Source organism: Stegostoma tigrinum, chromosome 43 (genome assembly GCF_030684315.1).
Source record: "Stegostoma tigrinum isolate sSteTig4 chromosome 43, sSteTig4.hap1, whole genome shotgun sequence".
Taxonomy (NCBI): Eukaryota; Metazoa; Chordata; class Chondrichthyes; order Orectolobiformes; family Stegostomatidae; genus Stegostoma; species Stegostoma tigrinum.
Genome location: NC_081396.1, coordinates 10,602,854 through 10,629,242, shown reverse-complemented (window position 1 = coordinate 10,629,242; position 26,389 = coordinate 10,602,854). Strand labels below are relative to the sequence as shown.

Below are 26,389 nucleotides of genomic sequence, written 5' to 3'. Positions count from 1 at the left end.
TGGTCACCTCTGACAGCACTAGAGGGAGCACACGTTCACTCGGATGTTGCCTGGAGTGGAAAACTCCAACTTTTAGGGAGACACCAAGTAGGTTTGATTTGTTTCGGCCACATTTCGAGTACTGTGTACAGTTCTGGTCACATTAGCAAAAGGATGTGGATGCTTTGGAGAGGGTTTAGAGGAGATTCACCAGGTTGTTGCCTGGTATGGAGGGCGCTAGCCATGAAGAAAGGTTGAGTAGTTTAGGATTATTTTCACTAGAAAGATGGATATTAAGGGCAGTGTGGGTGAACCTGATTGAGGTCTATAAAATAATGAGGGGCATGGACAAGGTGGATAGCAAGCAGCTTCCCCACCCGCACCCCAAGAATGGGGAACTCAATTACTAGGGGTCTTGAGTTCAAAGTGAGAGGAGGAAAGTATGTGGGAGATATGCTTGGAGAGTTCTTTACACAGAGGGTGGTGGGTGCCTGGAATGCGTTGCCAGCGGAGGTGGCAGGCGCAGACACAATATTGTCATTTAAGATGTATCTGGGCAGGGAGTGAAGGGATACAGACCCTTAGAAAATAGATGACAGGTTTAGACAGAGGATCTCGATCAGCACAGGCTTGGAGGGCTGAAGGGTCTGCTCGTGTGCTGTAATTTTCTTGGTTTTGTTTTTTGAGCAGAGAAGACTGTGCTGCCTATGATGTATAGACAAGGTAAATAGAAAGTTGAAACAGAAGTTGCTGGAAAAGCTCTGCGGTTCTTATGGTTTAAGATAGAGAGCTGTTCCCTTTCCTTTAGAGGTTGATCACTAGAGGCATAGTTTTACGCTAAAGGGCAGGAGATTCAGAGGGGAATTGGGGAAACGTTTTCACTCAGCACATGGGCGAAGTCTGGATTACACTGCCTGGGAAAGTAAGCGAGGCTGGAAACTTGAACCTTGAAAGGTTTCAGGATGAATAGTTCAAATAACGCAATAGTCAAGGATAAGGGACATTTGTAGGAAGTTCAGCATACTGTGATAGTTAGTTATGTTGGTACAGACACCAGGGACATCTGTACTGCATGAATGGTGAGCTATGCTTGAAAAATAAATATTGTCACGGACAGTTCACTACAAACTGATTGCAACAGTGTTGGTTGGAGAGAGACTGTGCTTTTCAGGTCTTCAATTATGCCACCATGTTGTCTGTACATCAAAATCGGTCTCCTTCCTCGGCTACATTTTGGGATGATGGCCTTTGAATGCAGTTTGCTTGTTCCTGACAGAAATTGAACACATCCTCAGAGAGAGAGATAGATATTGATGCAGTTGGCTTTAGGATGTTTCCTTTGGTTTGTATTTTCCCTTAGTGATTTGGTCTAGCTGTCGTTTCTCAGTCGGGTTACTAGTCTGTGTTCCCTTGAACATAGTATCTGTTTGTTTGGACCAATTGAGAACCCCTAAAAAAGGGCCATTGATGCATATTCAGATTGACCAGAAGACCATTAGTAGGAACAATAGGCCATTTTGCTCCTGCACCCCCCCCCCCCCAACTATACAAGCCTGTTGTACCAGTATCATGGCTGGTCTGACGTTCCGCATCTGTTTTCCTGCTTCGTCCACCTGTATTTCCATCATTGCCTTAAGTACACAACATCTTCATCCCACAGCTCTCTGGCAGTGATTAGATTCCCTACAGTGTGGAAACAGGCTCTTTGGCCCAACAAGTCCAAACCGCCCCTTGAAGTATCCCACTCAGACCCATTCCCCTATAAGCCACACACCCATGAACACTACGGGCAATTTAGCATGGCCAGTCCACATGTCTTGCACATCTTTGGATTGTGGGAGGAAACCGGAGCAAACTCACGCAGACACGGGGAGAATGTGCAAACTTCACACAGAGAGTAACCCGAGGCTGAGATCGAATCCGGATGCTTGGCGCTGTGAGGCTGCAGTGCTAACCACTGAGCCACCGTGCCCACCTGACTCAGCCCCCAAACTCCTCAGTGCCCAAGTTGCACCCCCCACCCACCCCTTTGGAGAGGCTATGCACCCACTGGTCCTAGTGAATTTCACTTGCTTCCCACCACAAGTTGCAAACCACTTTTACATTATCCCTCCTTAATCAGTCGTTCTTCACATCTCTCGTCCACATGTCAAATATAGCCTGTTTCACCTTTAAAGATGGGCAACATTCCATTGCCTTAAATCACCTCAATTGGAATATCAACTTTAATTCCCAAGCAAGGGCACAGATATCCCTCAACCACAGCTCTGTAAACTTTCCCATTACATGTGTTGGTTTCTACTGCAGCAAGTGGATGAGTTCACATTTCCCCCGTGTTGTACTCTAGCCATAGAGTTTAACAAATGACCCATCTACCCTTTCAGACTGGCCTGTGTTCTGGCCTTTAGTAAGCAGAATTTTAGCCTGTTTATTATCCCTTTTCTTGGGAACAGCCCACTTTTGATCTGACTGATCAACTGTTTACAGCCCTGTGTTTAGAGCCTAATTAAACAGCTCTGTAGATAATCAATCTAGTGAATCATACACTCAGGCCTTTGCAATGCAGTCAAACAAACATGAGAGGCATTTTGACCTGTTTAGTCTTCTGGCCTATTCACACCAATCCCACCTTCCTGCTCTTGGTCCCCTAACCAGGAGTATTAGGGCACTGATCTCTGCTAGCAACTGTAGAGGAAAAAAATGTTGTGTATGATGTGACTTTGCCCATAGTCCTGAACTGGATGATGCTTGTGATACCAAGTATGTATCCAGAAGTCACTCAACATCAACTTTCTCTGTACAGTTGCTATCAGACCTGAATGCCCGAATACTCAAGGCTAGGGGACCAGGTGCTTCAAAGGGGGATAGTACAGATCGGCCTATCAAGTCGGCACTGACCTAAGAGCCTCTTCAGGGCTGTATGACTACGACCAAGTCAAGATGGGTTGGATAAATCAGTTCACCTGGTCCAGCAATTGCACGGTGCATCATCCTTCGGTTGTGCTTAACGGGCTCTGCAGTCCCTTTTTGCAATCAGGTGATTGTTGCCATCTTCAACTCTTGCAAAGCCAATAAGCACAGGAGCAGAGATTGCCATCTGAAGGAACATGATAAGACAAAAAAAACACACACGCACACGCACACACACTGGTGTACCAGAAATCTTAGTTTTTAAAACCAGTAGGCACCATCACAGTGCATAAGAAATACTGATTCAAGGGTACAGTCAGCATGGCGCTGATTAGTTTTGTTGCCATGGAGAGCTTTTTTGATCAACAATTAAACAATCAGCTATTAAAATTTCAGTCTGATATTTGAATTGCATTAAACTCAGTTTTGCCAGAGTTTGTTTTGCAGGTAAGTTCAGAACAAGCAAGCATGTTGTTAAAATCTGAAACTCAAACCTGGTAGTTTGCTGTTAAGTTCTCCAAAAAGTGTTCACATACCAAGCAGTCGATATTCCAAGCACAACTGTGTTCTTGAAATTTGTCCTCATTGTTGCTGGACAGGTCTTACAAATTTTGTCTTTGAACACGTAAACTCAGCACAACCAAGCAACTAGAATCAAAATTTAAGATTTAGCCATGACGTATCTAGAACAAAAAGCTTTACCCCAGATACACACTGGTCAAAAAACAAACAGCTCATTATTCTAATCCCATATTTTAGCATTTGGTTCATAGCCGTGTATGCTTTGGCATTCAAGTGCACATCTACTTTAGCTTAGCAGAGTCAGGTAGAGGTCTTTAGAGCTAAAGGGATCCAAGGGTTTCAGAGACATGGAACGGGGAAGGGTTGGATGACGACCTACAATCCTGCTGCTATTGTCAGAATAGAACATAGAACAATAGAGCGCAGAAGAGGCCCTTCAGCCCTCGATGTTGCACCGACCTGTAAAATAATCTGAGCCCCTCCCCCTACACTATCCCATGATCATCCATATGCTTATCCAAGGAAAAAGACTCTCACTATCATCAGGGCTTTTCCAGGATTTTGAAGTAGTAATGAAGGAATAGCAGCAGCACTGCAGGTTCAATAGCAGCTTTGGGTGACCGGAGTTTGCTGGTGTCTGTATGGGTTTCTGCTGGTTCTCCAGTCACCTACTAGACCATGGATGGGCAGATTAGGTGGATTTGTCTCGAGAAAAAACAATTGTGTCCAGGACTAGCCAGGGTAAGCATGGGGTTAGAATCAGAATCCCCACGTTGTGGAAGTTTGCCATTTGGCCCATCAAGTCTACACTGACCTTCCGAAGAGCATCCCACCATCATACCCCCTTTTACTTTACCCCTAACATTGCCAGGGTAATCCTCCTACCCTGTACATCTGTGGGGAAACCCAGAGACATGGGGAGAACATAGCACTATAGTTGCCTGAGGCTGGAAACAAACTGGGACCCCTTGGTGCTGTGAGGCAGCTGTGCTGATCACTGAGCCACAACGCTGCCTGGTTATGGGCATATGATAGGGGCTGTGTCTAAGTAGGATGCTTGGAGGGTTGGTGTGGATTTAATGGGCTTCATGGTCTCCTTCTGCATTGTGGGGAATCTCTTATTCATAGAAACCAATTCCCAGTGAATGGTGGGGGAGCCACAGGGACAAGGGTGTGGGGAGTAGTTTTATTCCTGTGTAACTGCTGACCACCTCCACCGAGGACGACTAGGGCATGGCTTTCAAAAGCCCTGTCAGATTAGCCTTGGGGGAATGGGGTTACAGCAGTGCATTTTGTTAAAGTGTAAATCAACATGGACAATAGCAAAGGTGGTGGATGGAATGTTGACCAGGTACCTTGCAAAGTCCAGGGCAAAAGTTAACTGATGTTTGGGTGGGAGAAGGAAGGAGATTGTGAGGACATTAGAGAAAGCTTTTTGACCTGTTTTTGAAAGCTGAACTGTTGCCACAGCAATTGACTCACAACCTCCTGGTTGTGACAACCAATGTTGAAGAAACAGATCTGGCAATATGTGATGGGGTGGGGGTGTAGTGAATGTTGATGTGAGATTCTGCTTCTAGAATTGATAACTTTCTAAAGCTGTGTTTCTCCCAGCATTAGTTGGTTTTTATTTCAGCATTGTAGGTACTGGAGTAATGCTGTTTATGGTAATGTCTAGTATCTCTAGGCTCTGTGAATGGGTTCAGAGCCAAGCCAGTTGGGATAAATTTTAATTTACAAGCCTGGGCTTGAAATCCTAACCATGACCATTAGAAGTGATGGCCGTGACATGGTTCAGATGCCTTCACTTTGTCTGACAAAAGATGCAACTTGAATGCCTTAATGTCTCGTTCAATATCTATAAGTGATTGGAGGAGAGTGTAGGAGGACTCATCAGTTTCATCTGGGGGGAAAAAAAAAAATCGGTGATGAAAGAGCAATGGATTGAGAGGATTGCCAGGAGGGAAATACAGTAAAGTCGCTAAACCCTTAAATTAAAAGACCTACAGTTCCCTCAAAGTGGCAACACAAGACAAGAAAGCTTGCCTTCATTTTATTGTCAAAGTCCCAATCAAAGTGGGAAACCATGTTGCAGCTATTAGAACCTTATGGCCTTGGTTGGAAGATTGTGCACAGTTCTGTTTGCCACACTTCTCATAGTGTGGGATACTTCAGGATGCAGAAGCTGTTCACAGGGAATGTTGCCTAGTTTGGAGGGTACTAGCAATGAGGAGAGATTGCTCATGTTGGTTTTCACTTGAAATAATAATTTTGTAAACTTGTTATCCATGGATTAAAAATGTTTCAACTCAGGTAGAAAATGTCAGTTATGGGGGCTGGGGTGGGGCAGGAAGTGAGTTTAAAGGCAAGATTTTTCTAATTTATAGGGTGGCAAATGCGTGAAATGCAGTCAGAGGATATGATAGAAGCAGATGCATTTAAGCAGCATCTTAACAGATCTATGAAGAGGGATGCAAACTACAGAGGTAAGTTTAGAAAAAGGCATTGTCTGCCAGACTTGGTGGGCTGAAGGGCCAGCAGCTTTTTTCTCTGCTTCTGCATTTTACACCTCAGCCCATTCCACTAGCTTGTCAAAGTCCTTTTGAAGATTAACAGTATAAATTTGCAGCACTTTAAATTTAGCCTGAAAACTGATCAAGGAGGATCACCAGAAACTCCACTAGCCTTCACCCAACCTGATGGCAGGTTTTCTCCCAGTGTTGACATGTACACTTCCTACAGTACAAGGCCAGCAATGATAGTGGCTCATTCTTGAAGGTGAAGCCTCCTGATTAGATCAACCCAAGGTCAGGATGATCCTAGTGCACTTCCATTGGAAAGATGGTTTCAAATGGGATCCAAAACTCTACAGTTCCTGAGGTCCCAAAGATTTACACAACAATAAGAGATCTTTACTCTTGAGCCCAAACCTTGCCACAAAGGCTAATATCATTTTTTATTTTTATTTGTTTGATCACTGGAAGGTTGAATTGGTCAGGGACGTTACCAGGCCAGCAGTGATGTTACCTGTGTTTAATTGAGCTTGAGGTAGATGGCTACTACGTCACTCCAGTGCAATCATCCATGTTGCAGGTCTGAAGTCAAGCATAGGCCAGACCTGGCAATAAGGGCCGCCTGAACGTGAAGTTACGCAAGTCTCAATTCTTTGCTGAGACTAGTGTGCATGCACTCTGCAGTGACAGCTCGGGGGTATTGTTGCTCGATGACTCATCTAGAGACCTAGATGAAGGTTCTGGGGGAACCTACATTCTGTTCCCACTGTGACAAATGCAGGAATTGGAGTTTAGTTTTAAGACCTGGAACTGAGTCTAGTGACTGAATCCATTATTTGTTGTTGTCAAGGGGTTTTGCTAATTGTGTCCTTAAGGGAAGGACAGTGCGATGCTGCCACCTTCACTTGGCCTGCGTTAGACATAACTAGACCTGGTGTTGTGGGCTCAGTTGCCATCTACTCAGTTACCATTGACCAGTTCACTTTCTAACTAGTCAGCAGTTTCCTCAATGTTGGCTTCCTCTATTTAGAAGACATCCTGGCGAGTTGAAGAAAGTGCTAAACAAAAACCTTCTGACAACACTAAAAGGACATTTGAAAGCCACTTAAAGAGGCAGAGTGCCTCTTACAATCCCAGACAGAGTAGAATACACCTGCAGCTCTAGTGATTCAAACCATATTTCCAGAGGATTAACCTGGGGCCCTTGGATGGATCTCAGTCACATCACATGCAAGTATCTAGTCTCAGTGGCTGAATTTGTATTAATATTGTGATTATGAATGTCCTTCAGAAAAGGGATTCTTTATGCATTAATGTGGGAAAAGGCGAGGAACACATCTTTCATCTGGTTCTTCAAAGGTCCACATGACAACCATGTAATTACTCCCCATGTCTGTCTGATTAAATGTGGGTGTTCAATTTGGAGGTTAGATGACATTTGAGGCACTTGGATTGAAACTTACTTCAGTACGTTGGGAGTCAAGGGCACGGTCAGCTGTGGTTCTGTCACCGCCCTGCTGAAATACAAGCAGTAAACATCCTGTTAGCTGGGGACATATTTGCTCCACTGCCATAAGCAGTACAGAAACAAATGAACACAAGTGATGCCATCATGTCATGGGTTTTTGGTTGAGCATTAAACAGATCATAGCAACATGACATTAGTCCAGTCAGCCTGGGAACAATGTAGTAGGAACTGGACCGCAAGTGGAACTAAGCTACCTTGGTTTTTGTCCCACAAGATGTGGGACAGTTACCAAATGGCAAAATCTGTTAACAAAAAAGGTAATGTTCAAAGTGTAGTTCAGTGGATTCTGGAATGAGGGAGTTTCCAGTTTAAGGATATAGTTCAGCAAGTGACTGGATTTTGCAATTTAAGTCCTAAAAAAAGGTCCTAGTGATTTCTTGCAGGAAAAGAATGATATTTACTTTAAAATACATTGACAACCTCATGTACAATAATGTAAATAAGTTAAAGCCCGTCAAGTCCAAGTTCAATCCAGGTTGTCCAGTATTTACATTGGAATTAGAACTAGTTAGCCTTCTCCAGCTGGAATTAGATTTGTAGCTTGCCATGATATCTGCAGCAGTATGTAGAAATGGATCTGTCAGTGACAGATTCCACAGCTCTTTGGAATAATGGATGCTCAAGAATAGTGACTAAAGAAAAGAAATTCCTTAAATGCCAAGTGGTCTTCCCTTTCCGGAGATGGTGTCCAGTCTCAGATTCAGGTAGATGAAGAGTCCTTCCTGCATCTAGGAGCAACAGTACAGCAAGCAAAGTGAACCTGGGAGTGAACAGGATCTACTGGATTAAAACGCTGAGGAGCAGGGAGAGAGAGTCGTGGCAGAGTCCACGAGGTAAACGTGAGCCACATGCAGGCTTGGCTGCTCAGGAACCAGGTCAAGAGACCAAAGAGATTGGAGTATGTCTGAAGGGAGGTGGACTATAGCATACTCTTGTCATTGTAATTTGTTGGAAGAGAGAAAATCTGATTTGTAGTTCATGGGCATTGTATAGTACCTGCCTGTACTTGACAATATTCAAAAAAAATGAGAGGAGAACTCAGCCTTGTGGAGGATTTCTGCAGTGTGGAAAAATCAGTGACAATTTGTCAAGTACATATGGATTATGTTTCACTGCAACTCTGGATTGACTACATTGGAGCCTGGAGCTGTAGATGGACTCAATTAACACATTTAGTGAGTTGGTCACACCACTAAAGGTTCAAGGAGGAGTTGATCAGGAAGACTAGCAAGTATTTACTCGCACTGCAGGAGCCTCCTGGGTTATTCACCTAAAACAGGGACACCTTTTGATATTCTGTTCGAGGAAGGGTCACTAGACCTGAAACATTAACCGTTTTCTCCTCCAAATGCTGCCAGACCTGTTGTGCTTTTCCAGAATCTTTGTTTTTGTTCCTTTTGATATTACATTGGCTTCAGGAAGCAACAAACAACAGCCGCCAGATCAGTGGCACCATAACTGGTGCTGTTGTACAGCAGAGAGGGTCACAGTTTAGGCGAGCAGTAAGATAGGGACTCTAGCCAGGCGCACAGGTGTTTGTGGCCCTAAGGCAGACTCCAGGATGGTGTAGACATCTTTGCACCAGGGAGGCAAAGTGTACCCATGATATTCTGAACGGGTGGTGAGCAGTAAGGGGTTGTGGTGCACTTGGTACTAAAACATAGTCAGTAAGAGGTCCTGCAAAAGGAATAACAGGTAGTGAGGTAGAAAATTGAAATGCAGAACCTCTAGGGTAGTAATCATTGGGATTACTTCTGGGGTAGATGGGAACTGAGGACAGGTTGCACCAATCCTTTCAGGGATGTTTGCTGGTGCCACTGTTTAAAATAGTTAAGTGGGGTGCAACTAAAAGCAGGAGGTCAGCAGTTTGAGTTTGAGAAGAGGGGCTGTATCAAGTCAGTTTCATAGGAAGAACTGACAGGGCCAGGTTACTGAACGCAGCCAGACCAGTAGTCTGAAACTGTCAATCAGTTGTATAGCATGGAAACAGGCCCTTGGACACAAATTGGTCTCTGCTTACCACAGTGCCCACTCAGTTCCAATTGCCTATATTTGGAGCATCTCTTTCCCTTCCCATGCACCTATCCAAATGTTTAGGTGTCACTGTTGCACCTGCCTCAACCACTTTCTCTGACAGCTCATTACATATGCTCAATAAGCAGTTGCCCCTTTGGTCCTTAAATCTGCACCCTGTCACTTGCATTCCCCATCACTGGGAAAGATTATGCATTCATCCTATCTATGTCCCTCTAGTTTTTACATACACCAGAAGAATGTCAGCCAGCCCTATCCTGGCTAACCTCTCCCATAACTCAGGCCTCCTAGACCTAACCACATCAACTCATCTTTGTACATTTTCCAAGTTAAGTAGGTCTTTCCTAGAAGAGAACCACCAAAATTGTAGACAATACTCCAAGTGCAGCCTCACCAACAATTTACAATTGCAATGAAACATCCCAATTCCTCTACTCAATGCCTTCACCACTGTGTGGCGCTGCTTTCAGTGAACTGTGTACTTTTACTCCTAAATCCCTCCATTCCACAACACTCCACAGGACTTTGCCATTTATTGTCCAAATCCTACCTTGATTTGACTTTCCAAAGTACAACGCCTCACATTTGTATTGAATTGCATTTGCCAATCCTCAGCTCACTTCATGTGAATAAGATTCCTCTAATTTTTGATAACCTTCCTTGCTATCAAGGACACAAAGTTAGGAGGTATCATCTCGAAATTTAATCATGCCTTGTTCATTCACATCCAGATCATTTATGTAAATAACAACGCATTTCATCAGTGCAAGGAGGATAACAGACAAGGCAGACGAGCTTAGAGCCTAGATTAGTACATGGAACTACAGTATGATTGCGATTAGAAACTCAGTTGAGAGAAGGCCAGTCCTCACAACTGTGTTCCAAGGGTTGGTTGTTCAGTGTCAGTGTGCTGTGGCTTAAGGATTTGCATTCCTCATTAATGAAGTCACAGCTGAGGACATCTTGCTGGGCTCATCCATGAAAGCTATATAGCTAGACTTCAGGAAAGGAGCAATTGCTTATAACAGGGGTCAGATGTCAGGCCTCCCAATACCCATCAGGCATTAGAGGACAGGCACAAGATGATGGAAATATGGTTGTGGGCAATTTTAATGGGACTCCCTCAGAAGTTTAATGGACCTCTCAGGTTGGGAGTAGATTTGTAGCTTGGGTTGGGTGAAGTTGTGGATTCTGATCTGAGCTAGTTTGTTGTTCTGCAGATGTTTCATTACCCTGCTGGGCAACATCAAGTGCAGCCTCTGATAAAGTGCTGTTCTTTTCTCGCCTAGTATTTAAACTCTAGCATCTGTTGAGCTGGATTGCCTCACTTCTGGTTTTGTTTGCAGTGGAGTGTAGATATAGTGTCCAGACCTGTTTGTTGGTGGCCTTAGTGGAGAACGAGGTTTCTATGAACTCGCGTGCTTGTCTCCGCTTGGCCTATCCCACGCACCGTCCCAATCACCCTGGTGACTTTCCTTATCATGTGGACGGAAGGTGGTATTGGTCATGTCTTTTTGTTGCTAGTTGGATGGAGCAGAATTTGTTGTGCAAACAGGAGATCTTTTGAAACACAATCTATTAGCCCAGCTAGGAAGGGGGCCATGTTAGACTTGTATTGGGCGATGAGCCTGGCCAGGTGAATGAAGTTAGTGGGGGAACTTTGAGGACTATCGTAGTCACCCTGTATGTTTTAAAAAGTTAGTTTAAAAAAAAAGGTCAAGACTGGTCCCTGTGTGATTGTGCCAGTTTGGCACAGGCTAATCACAACAGAAAGCAGGAACAGGATATTGTTTAGATTAGATTCCCTACAGTGTGGAAACAGGCCCTTTGACCCATCAAGTTCACACTGCCCCTTGAAGCATCCCACCCAGACCCATTCCCCTATAACCCACACACCCCTAAATACTGCAGGCAATTTAGCATGGCTGATCCACCTAGCCTGCACATCTTTGGACTGTGGGAGGACACTGGAGCATCCAGCGGAACCCACGCAGACATGGGAAGAATGTCCGTGTAGAGTTTGCATAGTCACCCGAGGCTAGAATCGAACCCAGGTCCCTAGTGCAGTGAGGCTGTACTGCTAACCACTCAGCCACTGTGCTGCCCCAAAGGTTTGAAGATAAGTCGACTTGATATAGAGTTCTTAAAAGCCCATAGACCAGAGTTCGTAACTGCCATATTATTCTGTGAAGATCAACTAAAGGATAACAAAATTCCTGAATTTTGTTGACAAGGCATATACCAGATGAGAAAGTAGCAATTTCAGGTAAAGAGGCCCTTGAGGAATAAAGGAAGCAGAAAAAGATTCAAGAGGGCTACAAGACAGAATGAAATGTCCTTAGCAAGGAGGATTCAGTAAAACCCCAAGGTATTGTATAAATCTAATGAGCAAGATGGTTGCTTTGGACAGGAAAAAGAAATTTCAGCATGGAGCCAAATGGGTATGAGTAAAGTCCTTATGAGTGCTCAGCATTGGTATTCACCAAGAATGTGGATGGCAAGTTGAGGGGCTTGTTAATACTCAGGCATACTGACTGTCATGTTGGGTTTCTTGAACAATATTAGGGTAGGTAGATCCAATCAGGCCCTGGCAATTAAAAATACTGCAGGAAACAAGGGAGGAGATTGCTGCAGCCTTCAGAGATTTTTGTCCTCCATAGCCACAGGCAAGGCCCCGGAAGAGTGGAGAACAGCCAATGGTGGTCCTTTGTTCAAGGGCAACAGGGGAACTTATGGAACATTATAGGCCAGTGAGCTTGACATCTTTGTTAGGGAATTTAGTGAAGATTCTTGGAGAGGATTCACTGGGATTTCAAGAATAGACTTAATCATATGTCTCAAGCTTAAGTTGGAGGTGAAAAACAAGGGTCTGTTGTCACATGCTTTAATGAAGTCCATGTAGACAAGGTCTTTCATGGCAGGTTGATCCACAAGATCAAAATCGCATTGAATCCATGGTGAGTTGGCAGGTTGGAGATAAAAAAAAGTGACTTGGCCACAGGGGGCAAGGAAGGGTCTTTTTCTGACTGGCGGTGTGACCAGTTTTGGTTAGCAAGGATCAATGACAGGAATTTTAGTTATTTGGATACAAGTGTGAATGGTCCACTTAGTAACTTGGTAGATGTTGCAAATCAGCCAAGTTGTGGAGATCAAGGAAAGAAAGATGAATGCTCTCAAGGGTCCAGCCATTGATATGCAAGAGGGATCCTGGGAATCATCCTGGGAATCCAAGTCCATGGCTTCCTGAAAGTGGCCACCCAAGTTGATGTTAAAGGCATGCTTGCCTTAGTTGATCAGAGTATGGAGTATAAAATTGCTAGGTCATGCTACAATGGTAGCAAGTGTGTTCAGGCCAGACCACAAAGGAGCATTTGGGTGTAGAAGACGTTGCTTCAGTTAGCCACAAGGAGGGGTAGCGGTTAGGCAAACATATTGTTTTCATTCAAGACTGAGTTGCATTCTTGATTAGTGTAACAAACAGAGGGTAATGGATAAGGTACAGCCTTTTCCAGCACAAATGGCTAATACTAGAGGGCATAGCCAGCAGAGGGTGGGAAGTTTAAAGGCAGTGTCTTTAGAATATGCTTCAGGATGTGTTAGAAGCAGATATGAAAGCAAAGTTTATGTTTAAACAAACAGACATGAATTAGAAGATGTGGATCATGTACAGGCAGCTAGGGTTTATTTAGGATAGCATCACACTCAGTGGCCAGAAAGATGTGTTCCTGTACTGTATATGTACACTGTAAAAAGAAAATCATGAGATAGCTGATGCTTTGAAGTAGATCAGGCATATTGGCCCTGAATCCCAATTTCAGAACCATATATTAGTCATTTCATACTGTTGAAATATTCCTATGTTGTCAGGCAGAGACAAAGCCCTTTAGCCCAACCGACCCAGGATTAGTATAGACTGGGGTATCTGTACTTTATAAACCTCCACCCTGACATTTTGTGCTCATCCAGCTTAGTGTTGCATGTGTCCCTGTCTTCACCACCCTCTGCATGAAAAACCATTTATGCCCTCCAGTCAGGCATCCACTGTGGGGAATATTCTGACCTAGAATACACCCCAATCAAATCCCACTCAGCCTCCACTAAGGTAACAAACCCACTGTATCTAGGCTTTCCTTCTTCTTCCATCCCAGGCAGTACCCTAGTGAATCCTCTGTGCGCTGGCACAATTGCATCTTGTTGCCACACACTTGTGGAAAGAAGTGCCATGTTCCACCTGTGGCCAAACTATCAATTTGTTTTGTTAGGAATACTTGCTTGTTTCTGCTCCAGAGGAATTCATCAAGGCAGGCATCTCATGCCTTCATCCCACCTACATCTGCTAACACTTTGAGATCTAGGACTTATTTTTAGTTGTCACTTGTATCTTGGTACAGTGAACCAGGTGTATAATGGTGCCACATTGCAGGACCATGTTGAATTACAGAACAAGTGACTGAAGGTATTAAATTAGTATTACCAGAACTGAAAGCTGCAAGAGTTCATCTTTCCCTGTCGCCTTCACCCTCGGCTCCTCTAGTTGCTACCATCTGACATCATTCCAAGGGTGTCAGCAATGTGCTGCTTTCCTGCCACCAGTACTGACTTCTGTGTGCACCGTCAGCTGGAGGTGGTCATGCTGCATGGGTCCCTTACGACCATTAGTGAACTTTGACAGTCCTGACTCAAAGTCAATATGGTCCTGGGTGGCTCTCATGCCACCACCTGAGAGCAGAGGTGAGTTGTGGGGACCAACCTGCCCAAAGCAGGGAACCAGGAGACAAAGGCACAAAAAAGTGACTAAACTGTCGAGACACAATCTGTGTGGATGACCCCTACACATGAGCTGAATGCTGCATCTGTGACCACAAGCTTGGAATACAGGGCAACACTCCCTCAGGATTGCTTTTTACTGTGTGTACATCAAGGTCCTTTCTCTTGCACACTCCCTAGGTGCCTACCATTCATTGTACATCCAGCCCTTCGACCCCCACAATGCACCTCACCCATCAGGAATAATGCCGATTGACCAATACCAGGTAACAGGAGCAGAAACATGATAGCCTGAGACTATCCTCCGTTGACACCACCACAAATGTCTGTCACGTGACATATTTACATCCACATTAGTTTCTGCAATGAAGGCTCCCATCACTGGTACTGGTGGCACAGGCTTCTAGACCCAAACCAGCCCTCCCGTCATCACTTCCCATTTGAGAGAATTTTAGGCCCAGTTGGCCAACATAGATCCTACAGACATTTTGTAGAAAGCATCCATACAAGTCCTTTAACAAGAACACATGTCCATGTAAGCCACAATTTGCACTACCCTCCCTATTCAGTCACTTACAAATTAGACAGGATCTGCCTCTAATAAATTTGTGCTGACTATCTGAGTTAGTGATTAATCCTGTCTCAATTTTCCAGTAGTTTCCAAGTTCTCAAAAGCCACCTTCATCTAGATTTAGAAATAACCTGTCACTGAGTCTAAATTTTGACACTCACTTCCAGCACTGAGGGAGTCTCCACACCATGTAGACTACCAAAAAAGGCAGTCACCACCACCTTCTCCAAGTTAACATTCAGAGTGAGCAAGAAATCCCATGAAGGACTGAATAGAAAAGTATGCACTATTCATTTTAGAGAACGAGCCAAGAGACCAGACATCTAAGGCCTTGCCACTGGCAAGGACATGCAGAAAACACTGCTCAATCTAATTCTTTGAAGAATGTGATCATGAAGCCCTCCAATTGCATTGTCAAGTATTTGTGTCTACTTGTTGCATTCCAGCCAAGATCTGTGATGTTCATCCTCCAACTCTGCTACCATGAAGAAGTGGTCAATTCCAGGAACACAAGTCTGCACACTGCTTTAGTTATGGTCCACAATTCCTGAAAAATTGATTGCAGTCAGATATCCATTGCCATTCCTGGAAATACTGGGTGTAGATGGTGTTAAACAGAGGACAAGCAAACATTGGCCTCAAGGCCATTCTCTGCCCCATTTTGTGTACTTATTGTAGAGCTACATCTGGGTAGAGTATCTGCCAGAAAAACCAAGTGAAGACAACAGTTTTATCCTGAAGGACACTAGAATCAGACCCACAATGTTGTCAGCTTTAAGGCTTTCTGAAATAGGCCTGGCAATGCAATGACTGAAGACCACAAACATCCTCAATCCACTGCTCCACTACCCTGCTGTGTGCAGTACTATCCATTTGGAAGGGACAGTTACAAACATGCAAGGTAGTTCATGCACTGTTATTTGTGAATATCTGCTTTGCAGTTTCTTGCACAATGACTTATGGAAAAAATACCATGATGGCTACTGAGTCACTTGGATCATTCTTTCCAAATGCCTTTGTATACATCCATAATCTAATCTTTCAGATCAGCTATTGCTGAATGCTTTCAGCAACTTGATGAGAGGTGGTCTAACACCAAAGTGAGCATTTTGTTGATCCCACTTAACTGGTCACATCCATCAGAGCAAATTTCATGTCAGGATTTGGAACCTTGAGGAGTCATGCCACAAAAAATGTCTGTGCTCTGTTCATGTATCACCCAAATTCCTCAAGATGGTGAAAGGCTAAACTGTTCAAGCTAAAAGCCGTCAGTGTGATAGGGCTACTGTCACTAAGGATTGGTCTAACAAGAGGATCACCTTGCCTGAAGCAAGGGAAGAGAGACATTGAGCAGTGTTGTAAATTTGAACCTGAACTATTGGTACCATTGAATCCCCAACTAAAAAAAAAATCAGCCAACTGATAGTTTGAATTGATGTCAAGTAGCACATGTTAAACCAGTGTGCAACAAGGCCTGACGGTTTTTATAACAGGGCATCATGCTCACAGATTTACCTCTTCAAATGCAAGGAAGTGTTTAACCACTTTAAAATGCCAATTCCACCCTGAAGCAAAGCCCAGTTCCTGTTTGAGCTGATGAATGTAGACACCAAGCCCAATAGTGTGATGAAGCATGATCCTGACTGAGTCATGTGATGAGGTTTAATCCTTAATCGTGTTTTCAAAGGGTCAGAAACCTCTGGCATTAGATCAAAGTGGCATTTACAGAAATCATGTGACTCAACCCAAGGTGACTCATTGAGTCATCTCAAAGTAACCCCTGAAGTATTGACCAAAAAAGTTGACTGTCGTCACGACGAGGTTTTTTTTAGCCCAATCTAGCCATTATGTTCTTTGTAGCTCATTACCACTCACCCAGCTTCCGCCCTGGCTTGCTATCATTAATCCCTTGTCATCTTGCTCCTTTCACATCTGTTCACTTCCCAACTGCCTGAAGCCACATCTCCCAGGCAAATACCACTTCTTTTGCTGTCACCCGCCCAAATAAATAGCCACTGGGCTCAAGTGTTAACTGTGGTATTCCCCACTAATGATGCTAGACAGTGTTACATCGAGAGCAGAGTGCATGGACCCAGATAAAAGCTGGTTCAGAAAAGACTCAAACAACTAGAGCTGATGATTCACACCTCATAGAAGTAACTCAGTTAGCAAAAGCAAGTGTCCTAAAAAAAAATTGACATTAAAACCAGTCCCTGTGTCTCTATTGACAGAGCTCTTCCTGACAAATTCACACCAATTATGTAATGGTTAAAGCCAGACTCAAACCTAGCATCCTTGGGCTGTCAGGTAGCAGGTGCCCCACAAATTGAAGGTAGCCATTTCCGAGCAGGACATTTGAACACCACCATTTATAGCAAAGGCATGCTATCACTACATCTAATATCCTCGTGGTTACAGTGACTAGTCTACTTGCCATTTTTGTGTTGTAATGACTGGAGACAGGAGTGGATCAGAGGCTCAGAACCTGCAAAGTTACTTCATCCCTGACTGCAAAGCTCTCCCATCTATTGAGGCAGCCAGCTTAGAGTAATGAAACTGGCCCATTTGGCTCTGAGCCTATTCCACTCAGTAAACTCATGGCCACTCATGCAATTCCATCTGTTTGATCCTTTAGGTCTTGATCCCAGTGTTATACCTCCTGGTCTTATGTTCATTTCATGCAACATTAAATTCCTTATGCCTACCAGTCTGGGGAAAATTCCTCCCTCATGCTACTCATCTCCTTAGTCTGACTTCAGGAGAGAGAGTCTGGAGGAGTCAGGAATACTGTTCTTGCATCTACCCTTTCTAATCCAGAAAGGAGAGGTTTTTTAAGGATACCCCTCATTTGAGATTAAAGAGAGTCCTAACCAATACTGTTAATGTACATCAATCCTACCTACCCAGGAATTGGTTTAAACCCTCTTTGCAAATCCCACTATGGATAAAGAGGGCAAAACTGCATGATGCTCCAGGCCTGGTCTTGCAAACTCTGTACAGGTGCAGCAAAATACCCTTGGTCCTGTACACCAAACCTGTCACTGAAGTGAGACATACCATTCACTGCCTTCATCTGGTGTATTGCATGCTTGTCTTCTCTAACTGGTGAAAGCAGACAGCCAGGTTTTTTTGGAGCCATTTCCCTAGTTGATATGTATCCTTATGTGAAGGAACTAGAAATTAGATAACCTCTAATTCATCAGCAATTTGTTCACCCATTCAAAGTGTCCAAAAGCAGGCACCTCTATCCTTCTCAGCACAGTTAGCAGTTCTACAGCAGATGGCATTGCACCAACATTCAAAACAAAATAGCCCACTAAACGTGTGGCAGAAATACTTGGAAGGTTCCCTTCCAGGCTCAGCGAGCCTTGACTACTGTTCTTTTTGGTCACTCCTCTAGGAACAACTGCAGTAGCTCAAGGTACTTCAGCCCTCATGAGTGAGGAGTGGAGATATCAGTTTAGATTGCCAGAGAGACCCACATTTCCATGAGAGAACAATGAAATGTAATGGTGAGCCATGAAACTCAAGCACTGGGAAAACTCATTTGATACAATAATGTCTGTCAAAGAATGCCATCCTTAAACTTGTCTAGCCGACATGCGACCCCAGACCCATAGCAGCATGGTCACCTGCTTGTGCTCAGCCCCTAACCCACCAAGCCTGTCTTGTACTTCAATTCCCCACAGTCACTACTTCCTTTAGAAATTTTTTCTAGAAAACCAGTAAAAAAACTTGTCCTTCATGTCTTTAAAATCTTTCATCTTAAAGAGGGATTCCCCCCAGTCTCAAAATCCATACTGTAGGGAAGGCACCTGTCATTCACCTTATCCTTTATAATTGTAGGAGTTAAGGTCACCCTTCAACCATTTGTGCCAATAAACCAAAAATCAAAATCTGTCCAGCCACTCCTAACACAAGCCTTCCATTCCTATCAATGTCCTGGTAAATTTAACTGAGCCAACAGTTTAATATCCTTCCTATGAAGGGAACAAGCCAAACTGATGGTAACTCCTCTTCTGGAGTACTAACATCTAATCTAGAGTATGACTTCCTAACCCTTATATGCAGAGTGAGCAAAGAAGGGAAAATAATGCACTGAACACCTGTTTATGCATGTTTACACAGATTTCAAACATTTGTGCTTAAACCCCTAGGTGTCTGTTCCACAAAAGAACCCAGGCCCTACTTTTAATTGTAAGAGTCCTGCCCTTGTTTCACAACAGTACAATGCCTCACATATCCAAGTAAAATGCCATCTACCACTCAGCCCATTCACTAATTGATGAAATGTTTTATAATCTTTGCAAACCTTCTTCGCTGTTCATTACACCACTAACATCAGTGTCAACCACAAGCTTAGTAACCACATCTTCTGTATGCTCATGCAAGTGATTTGTACAATACAATCAAATCCAGCACAGATCTCTGTAGAACAGCACAGAGAAAGTGGCTAAAGGATTATGCTGAGAGGTAAGAGAACAGATTTGAAGTACTAGATCAAATCAGTACCTCATTGAGACAAGCTTCTGCTCTTTCATTTTAGCCCCTCAAAACACTCAAGGTAGCACTAAACAAATCTCCTATGTGCCTGGTCAGCAAGATCTTCAATTGAAGACAAAAACCATGATCATCAACTATCTCCAGAGAAATTGGCAGGATGCTCTGGTAGCATTGCTTTTTCCACTTCATCCTCCACACCCATTAGAAATATTTGAGTAGTGAGTAGGCAAATTCACAAGACCCAGCCTCATGTTGTAGGCACATAACCACTAGCCAACACAAATCCCTCTGTCCTGCACCAGTCACTAGCATCCAAACCAGAGTGGAGCTATACAAGCTAATACTAGAAGTCAGCATACCAGACACAAGAGGCTCTTGGGAGTCATTGGACACAGTAGCTTTTGTACACCATGTTTCCAGAGCACAGTGGATAAAGTCACTTCAGCACTTCTTTCCATTCCCAAATTGGCTGTTCACTGTGTGAAAGACACAACATAAAGACAGGAAAAAAAAACATGGTATATCATTAACCCCCAAAAGGAAGGTTAATATTAATTTGGTCCAACAAAAGAATTTAAAATAAACAGCATTGCCCATAGACAAGAAACTAAACTAAAATGAGGGAAACAGACAGTCATTAACCCTGTCCCATGAATTTAGGAACAAAATCAATACACAAATTTTTGTATTTCAACATTTTTCCATGAAGACCAGAGGACCCCAAATCCTCACTCAAAATTTCACCATCATAGATGCAACAGCTACACACTACACACCACTTACTAGATAAAAGATACTCACCGTAAAACTGTCCGACAATGGCATTAAAAGTGGGACACCAATCAGGCATTGGCCAATGACATTTTAATTGCAATCTTAGCGTCCACTAATTGGAAATTGTGGCTGGTGAGGTCACAGCCTTTTCCTCCAATAGCAGGTCTTGCTTGTTGTCATAGGTAGAACCCCTCCAGTGTTGAAGCAGGCCATTCAACCCATTGAGTCTACACTAACCCTCCAAAGAGCATCCCACCCAGATCCACCTCTTGCCCTATCCAATCCTATCCCTACATTTCCCATCCTAGACACTACAGGCAATTTAACATGGCCAGCGCACCTAATCTGCACATCCTTGGACTGTAGGAGGAAACCGGAGCACCCAGAGGAAACACACGCAGACACAGGGGTGAGAATGTGTCTCCTTCCTGAAGAACAGTCACCTGAGGCTAGAACTGAACTCAGGTTTCTGATGCTGTGAGGCAGCAGTGCTAACCACTGGGCCACCAGATGAGCTGACATTGATGAAGATGCATCTGAATGACACCTTCCAGTTGAGGAGGCCGGCCAGAAGATTATGGGCTGTTCTTGATGGTGGGTGATGTGAGGGTGGTGGTGGTAGTGGTACCGTGGGAGAAATTGTTGGAAAAATGGTAGCTGTGGTAAAACTGACAGGGACGGATTTGGGGAATTGGTGGTAGTGATAGTGTGGGGTGCTGCCCTGGGAAGTTGTCACAGCAGTGTTGTACAGTCTGAGCTGATAGTAATGTTGGGCATGCATCTTGGAGAGTTTGTGGTGGTGATAATGGCCAGGTCAATTTTGAGGTTCAGTATTCTCAGAGTTGCAGTCAGTTTGGAGGACAATATCGAGTCTCAATTTTGGGGGACCTAGTTCAGGAGATAGTTGGAGTCAGATTTAATGAGAAAGTTAGCATTGGAGTCATGGAGTCAGGCATTAGTGATCCACAAGGTCAAGGTTGGTGTCAATCAGTGCTGCAGTTTGTGTGTTTGATTGCAGAGGCCATGACGTCACTATCATTGTCGGTGCTGTGCATCAATGTGGATGTCCATCTGATCAAACACCAGAGGTTGCAATGTTGGTTAGACAGTATGTAAGCATGGAATTTCCGATCAGAGTTTCATTCCAACTTTCACACCACCAACTCCAAGTTTTCAATCATGTACCCTCAATTAACTTGCAGGTAGAGCCTGTGATTAAGAAAGCAAATGTAATGTTGTCGTTTATCTCAAGAGGGTTGGAATATAAAAACAATGATGTGCTTCTGAGACATTATAAACCTTTAGTTAGGCCCCATTTAGAATACTGTGTCCAGTTTTGGGCCCCACACCTCAGGAAGGACATACTGGCGCTGGAACGTGTCCAGCGGAGACTCACACGGATGATCCCTGGAATGGTAGGTTTAACGTACGATGAACGGCTGAGGATCCTGGGATTGTATTCATTAGAGTATAGATTGTTGAGGGGAGTTCTAATAGAAACTTATAAGATAATGTATGGCTTAGAAAGGGTGGACGCTGGGAAGTTGTTTCCATTAGGCGGGGAGACTAGGAGCCGTGGGCACAGCCTTAGAATTAGAGGGGGTAAATTTAAAATGGAAATGAGGAGCCATTTCTTCAGCCAGAGAGTGGTGGGCCTGTGGAATTCATTGCCATGGAGCGCAGTGGAGGCCAGGACATTAAAAGGCAGAGATTGATAAATTCTTGATCTCACAAGGAATCAAGTGCTACGGGGAGAGTGCAGGAAAGTGGAGTTGAAATGCCCATCAGCCATGATTAAATGGTGGAGTGGTCTCAATGGGCTGAATGGCCTTGCTTTTGAAGGTTTCCCATTTTTCAGCCATCCCTCTACCTGCAAACATCTGCCCCCATTTCAACTTTTGAAAGTTTTTGCCTAATACCATTGAAATTGGCCTTTCCCCATTTTAGAACTTTAACTTTTAGATCCGGTCTATCTTTTTCCATCACTATTTTAAAACTAATAGAATTATGGTCACTGGTCCCAATGTTCTCCCCCACTGACACCTCAGTCACCCGTCCTGCCTTAATTTCCCACAGTAGATGAAGTTCTGCACCTTCTCCAGTCGCTACATCTACATAATGAATCAGTAACATAAATTCCTCTACACCCAAGTCATTAACATGATGGCAGTTCCGGTCTTTGTTTGGAAAGTTTAAAATCCCCTACCATAGCCAAGCTACTATTGTTACAGATAACTGAAATCTCCTTGCACATTTATTTCTCAATTTCCGGCTGATTATTTGGGGTGTCTGTCATACAATTCCAATAAGTGACCATCTCCTTCTTTATCACTGAGTTGCACCCAAATAACTTCCCTGAATGTATTCCCAGGAATATCCTCCCAAAATTTAGCTGTAATAAAAAACCCCACTCCCCTTCCTCTCTTGACCCCTCAATCCTTCCTATAACATCTATATCCTGGAAAATTAAGCTGCCAGTCCGCGAGCCACATCTCTGTAATTGCTATGTATCCCAGTCCCATGTTCCTGACCATGCCCTGAGTTTATGTGCCTTACTTGCTAGGCCTGTTGCATTGAACGAAATGCAGTTTAATTGAACAGTCCTCCTCATTCTCTACTTTGTTCCTGCCTGCCCTGGTTATTTATGAGACAACTTTCAACCTTTGTGTGTGTGGTGTAATGCAGCGTGTGTAATATATTGTAACACATTTTGAATTCAGTCTTTTTTGCAAATGCAGGCAGATGGATTTTTTTGAATTCTTTTTACAACAACCTTTTTTTATAAGATCCGGAGCATTGGCTGAAATACATCAGTTTCAAGAAAGCGTATGATTGCAGTCAATTACTCAAGAGATTCTTTTTACAGTTTACATGAATAAAAATGCAGCCTCATGGATTTTTTAACTGCTGGAGTAATCAACTCAAGGCAACGTTGCCTTAAGGCAAGTCCTTAAGGAATGTAGTTTTGACTTCAGTTCAGAAGGTTTTGGAGTTCAGTTCAATGCAAAACAGTTTCACCTTTCAGGGGAATCCAGTCAGGAATATAGGAGATAATAAAATGTGAGGCTGGATGAACACAGCAGGCCAAGCAGCATCTCAGGAGCACAAAAGCTGACGTTTCGGGCCTGGACCCTTCATCAGAGCAAATATCCTCCCAAAATTTAGCTGTAATAAAAAACCCCACTCCCCTTCCTCTCTTGACCCCTCAATCCTTCCTATAACATCTATATCCTGGAAAATTAAGCTGCCAGTCCGCGAGCCACATCTCTGTAATTGCTATGTATCCCAATTTTATTATCTTGGAATCTCCAGCATCTGCAGTTCCCATTATCTCTGAGGAATATAGGAGAGTTCATCACTTTATTGGAAATACAGTTAAAGAGTCATACATCATGGAAACAGATCCTTTGGCCCAACTTGTCCACATGAATCAGATTTTGTAATCAGAACTAATCCCTGCATTTGGCCCATATCACTTTAAACCTTTTCTATCCGTGTACCTGTCCAAAAGTCTTTCAAATTGTCACTGTCCTCACCTCTACCACTTCTTCTGGTATTTTGTTCTGTATACGCGCCACTTTCTGAGTATTTAAAAGTTGCCCCATAGATCCCTTTTAAATCGCTCCCCTCTCACCTTAAGTCTATGCCATCTAATTTTGCACTCCTCTACCCTGGGGAAAAGACGCAGTTGTTCATCTTATCTATGCCCCTCATGATCTTATAAACCTCTATCAGATCACCTTACAGCCTCTTAAGTTCCATGGAAAATGTCCTGGCCTATGCAGCCTCTCCATGTAACTCGAACCCTCCTGCCTCGGTAGCATATTTGTAAATCTTTTTTGCAACCTTCCCAATTTAATAACATCTTTCCTATAGCAGGGTGACCAGAATTGCATTACAGAACACCAAATGTGGCCTTACCATGTCCTCTACAGCCTTAACATGACACCCTAACTCTGCATTCATTGCTGTGACTGATGAAGGCAATTTTCTTCACCACCCTCTCTACCTGTAACACCATTTTCAAGAATTTATCTACCTGCATCCCTAGATCTCTCTGACAACATGCCCCAGGGCCCAATCATTAACTGTGTAAGTCCTGCCCTGGTTTTTCTTCTCAAAATGCAATGTCTTGCACTTCTGTTAATTAAACTCTAGCGGCTATTCCTCAGCCCACCGGCCTGGTTGATCAAGATCTCATTGGACTCTCAGATGACTGTCTTCACTGGAAACTATACCACCGATTTTAGTGTCAATGCAAACTCACTAACCATGCCTCCTGGAATCTCATCCAAACATTTATACAAATGACAAACAACTGTGGACCCAGCTCTAATTCTTGTGGGAAACTGGTGGTCACAGGCCTCCAGTCCGAAAAACAACCTTCTCCACCCTCTCTCTCCTACTGCAAAGCCAATTGTTTATCCAATTCGTTGCTGCCCTTGGATTCCATGTGATCTCACCTCACTAACCAGGCTACCATGCGGAACCTTGTCAAGGTAATTTCTGGGATAATGGGAACTGCAGATGCTGGAGAATCTGATTTAACAAAGTGTAGAGCTGGATGAACACAGCAGGCCAAGCAGCATCAGAGGAGCATGAAAGCTCATATTTCGGGCCTAGACCCTTCATCAGAAGATGCTGCATGGCCTGCTGTGTTCATCCAGCTCCACACTTGTTGTTCTAGATCAGAAATGCCAGCTTTCCTGCTGCTCTGATGCTGCCTGGCCTGCTGTATTCATCCAGCTCAACACCTTGTTATCTCAGACTCCAGCATTAGCAATTCCTACTATCTCTGCCTGTGAAGCCTAGTTTCATTCTGGGATTCAGCTCATGCAGAATTACCACCAGCTGTCAGTAATATTAGAAGATGCACAATAATTGACCATACCTGATCATTTGTGAAGACACAGAGAAAGACCCAGCAAATAGTGTTGGACCACATCTGGACTATATAATGTTATCAAGAGATTTTCTCTTTCCCGTCCTACATAAAAGCAATGGCTAAATGTTTTCCAACAAATCAGCAGAAATTATTCTTTCTGACGCCAGCAGAACTAAATGAAAACTATTATTAAATTTGTATCTCATAAGTACCAAGTTGCCAATCTCTGAGGCAGTCCCTAGGCATTTCTCCTGAAGAATGAGTGCACAATTTAGACATCCGCTATCTACTTAATTTAGGCAGTAGATTTAGTGGATATTCCACAATGTTCTTTAACTCCTGTCTGAATTTTCTCTGAGTTACCACATAGATGAATGTGTTGGAGCAGCAACTCAATAGTTGGAGCATGTTGGCACTTTCTTGCAGGATAAATTGTGGATCCCGTAAGCCATTGATAAGATAATGGGGCAAAAGGAGTCTGTGGAAGTAGTACACCACATACGTCATCCACAGCAGGATGAAACTGCCAGAGACAGCAAAGAGCAAAATGATGGACTTGCGACGGTTCTCCAGTTCTGTGTCGCTCCGATTCTCTCTGATGATCTGTGCTCGGAGTCTCCTGCGATTTCTGTTGGCTGCAAGAATAAATCTGATGGTCAGAGCATTAAGAAGAATTATCAGAAAGAATGGCAGACATGGGGTTACAAGGCAGTCAATCCATACGAAAGCTCCCCACACTGGTGAAGTGTAAAATATTTCCTTCATTTTACAATGCCATGGGATATTGTTCATGATATAAATGGGTTCGTGCAGAAAGTACCAAGGAATATTCTTTAAACATCCTGCCGTACAAACTGTTCCTATTATTACGATTGCCATTTTCTCAGTGCAATATCTTTTTTTCAGGTTCGGACAACAAATAACCACAAATCGATCAACAGTGAAGACAACTGTTAACCAAACAGAACAGTCCCTGGATGCATAGATGAAAGAAATCTTGAGACTGCATACAGGAGTTATTGACAGGAAACTATTTGGAGAATAAATACCAGGAATACGGTTTAACAGCACAGCAGTGATGATTACCAGGAGATCCGTCACCGCCATGGAGACCAGATACCATGTGATGCATCTAGAGAGACCACACCTTCCTCGGGACAGGATTATAATTGCCAGTAAACTAGCTGCGAGGCAGATAGAGGAAGAAAATAGTGAGTAAACTCCAATTAGCCATATTACATTGATTGCACTTTTACAAAGTTGCAATTGTGATACTTGAAGTGACAGAATTCTGTCTTATCATTCAGTAAACTTGGTTAATTCAGAAGCCTCAGATGAGTGAAAACTAATATTATCATCAACAACACTTACAATTGAGACCCATAGAAAGCAACATTATTGAA

At 43.5% G+C, this 26,389-nt stretch overlaps 1 long non-coding RNA gene across 1 annotated transcript in view; it reads left to right on the top strand.

Moving 5' to 3' along the window:
• The window catches only part of LOC132206814 (uncharacterized), a 42,585-nt gene extending 16,399 nt beyond the window's left edge, over positions 1–26,186 (top strand). Inside the window, exon 3 of the long non-coding RNA XR_009443174.1 lies at positions 25,893–26,186. This is a non-coding gene — a long non-coding RNA (uncharacterized LOC132206814). The remainder of the gene's footprint in view (positions 1–25,892) is intronic.
• The last annotated feature ends 203 nt before the right edge of the window (positions 26,187–26,389 follow it).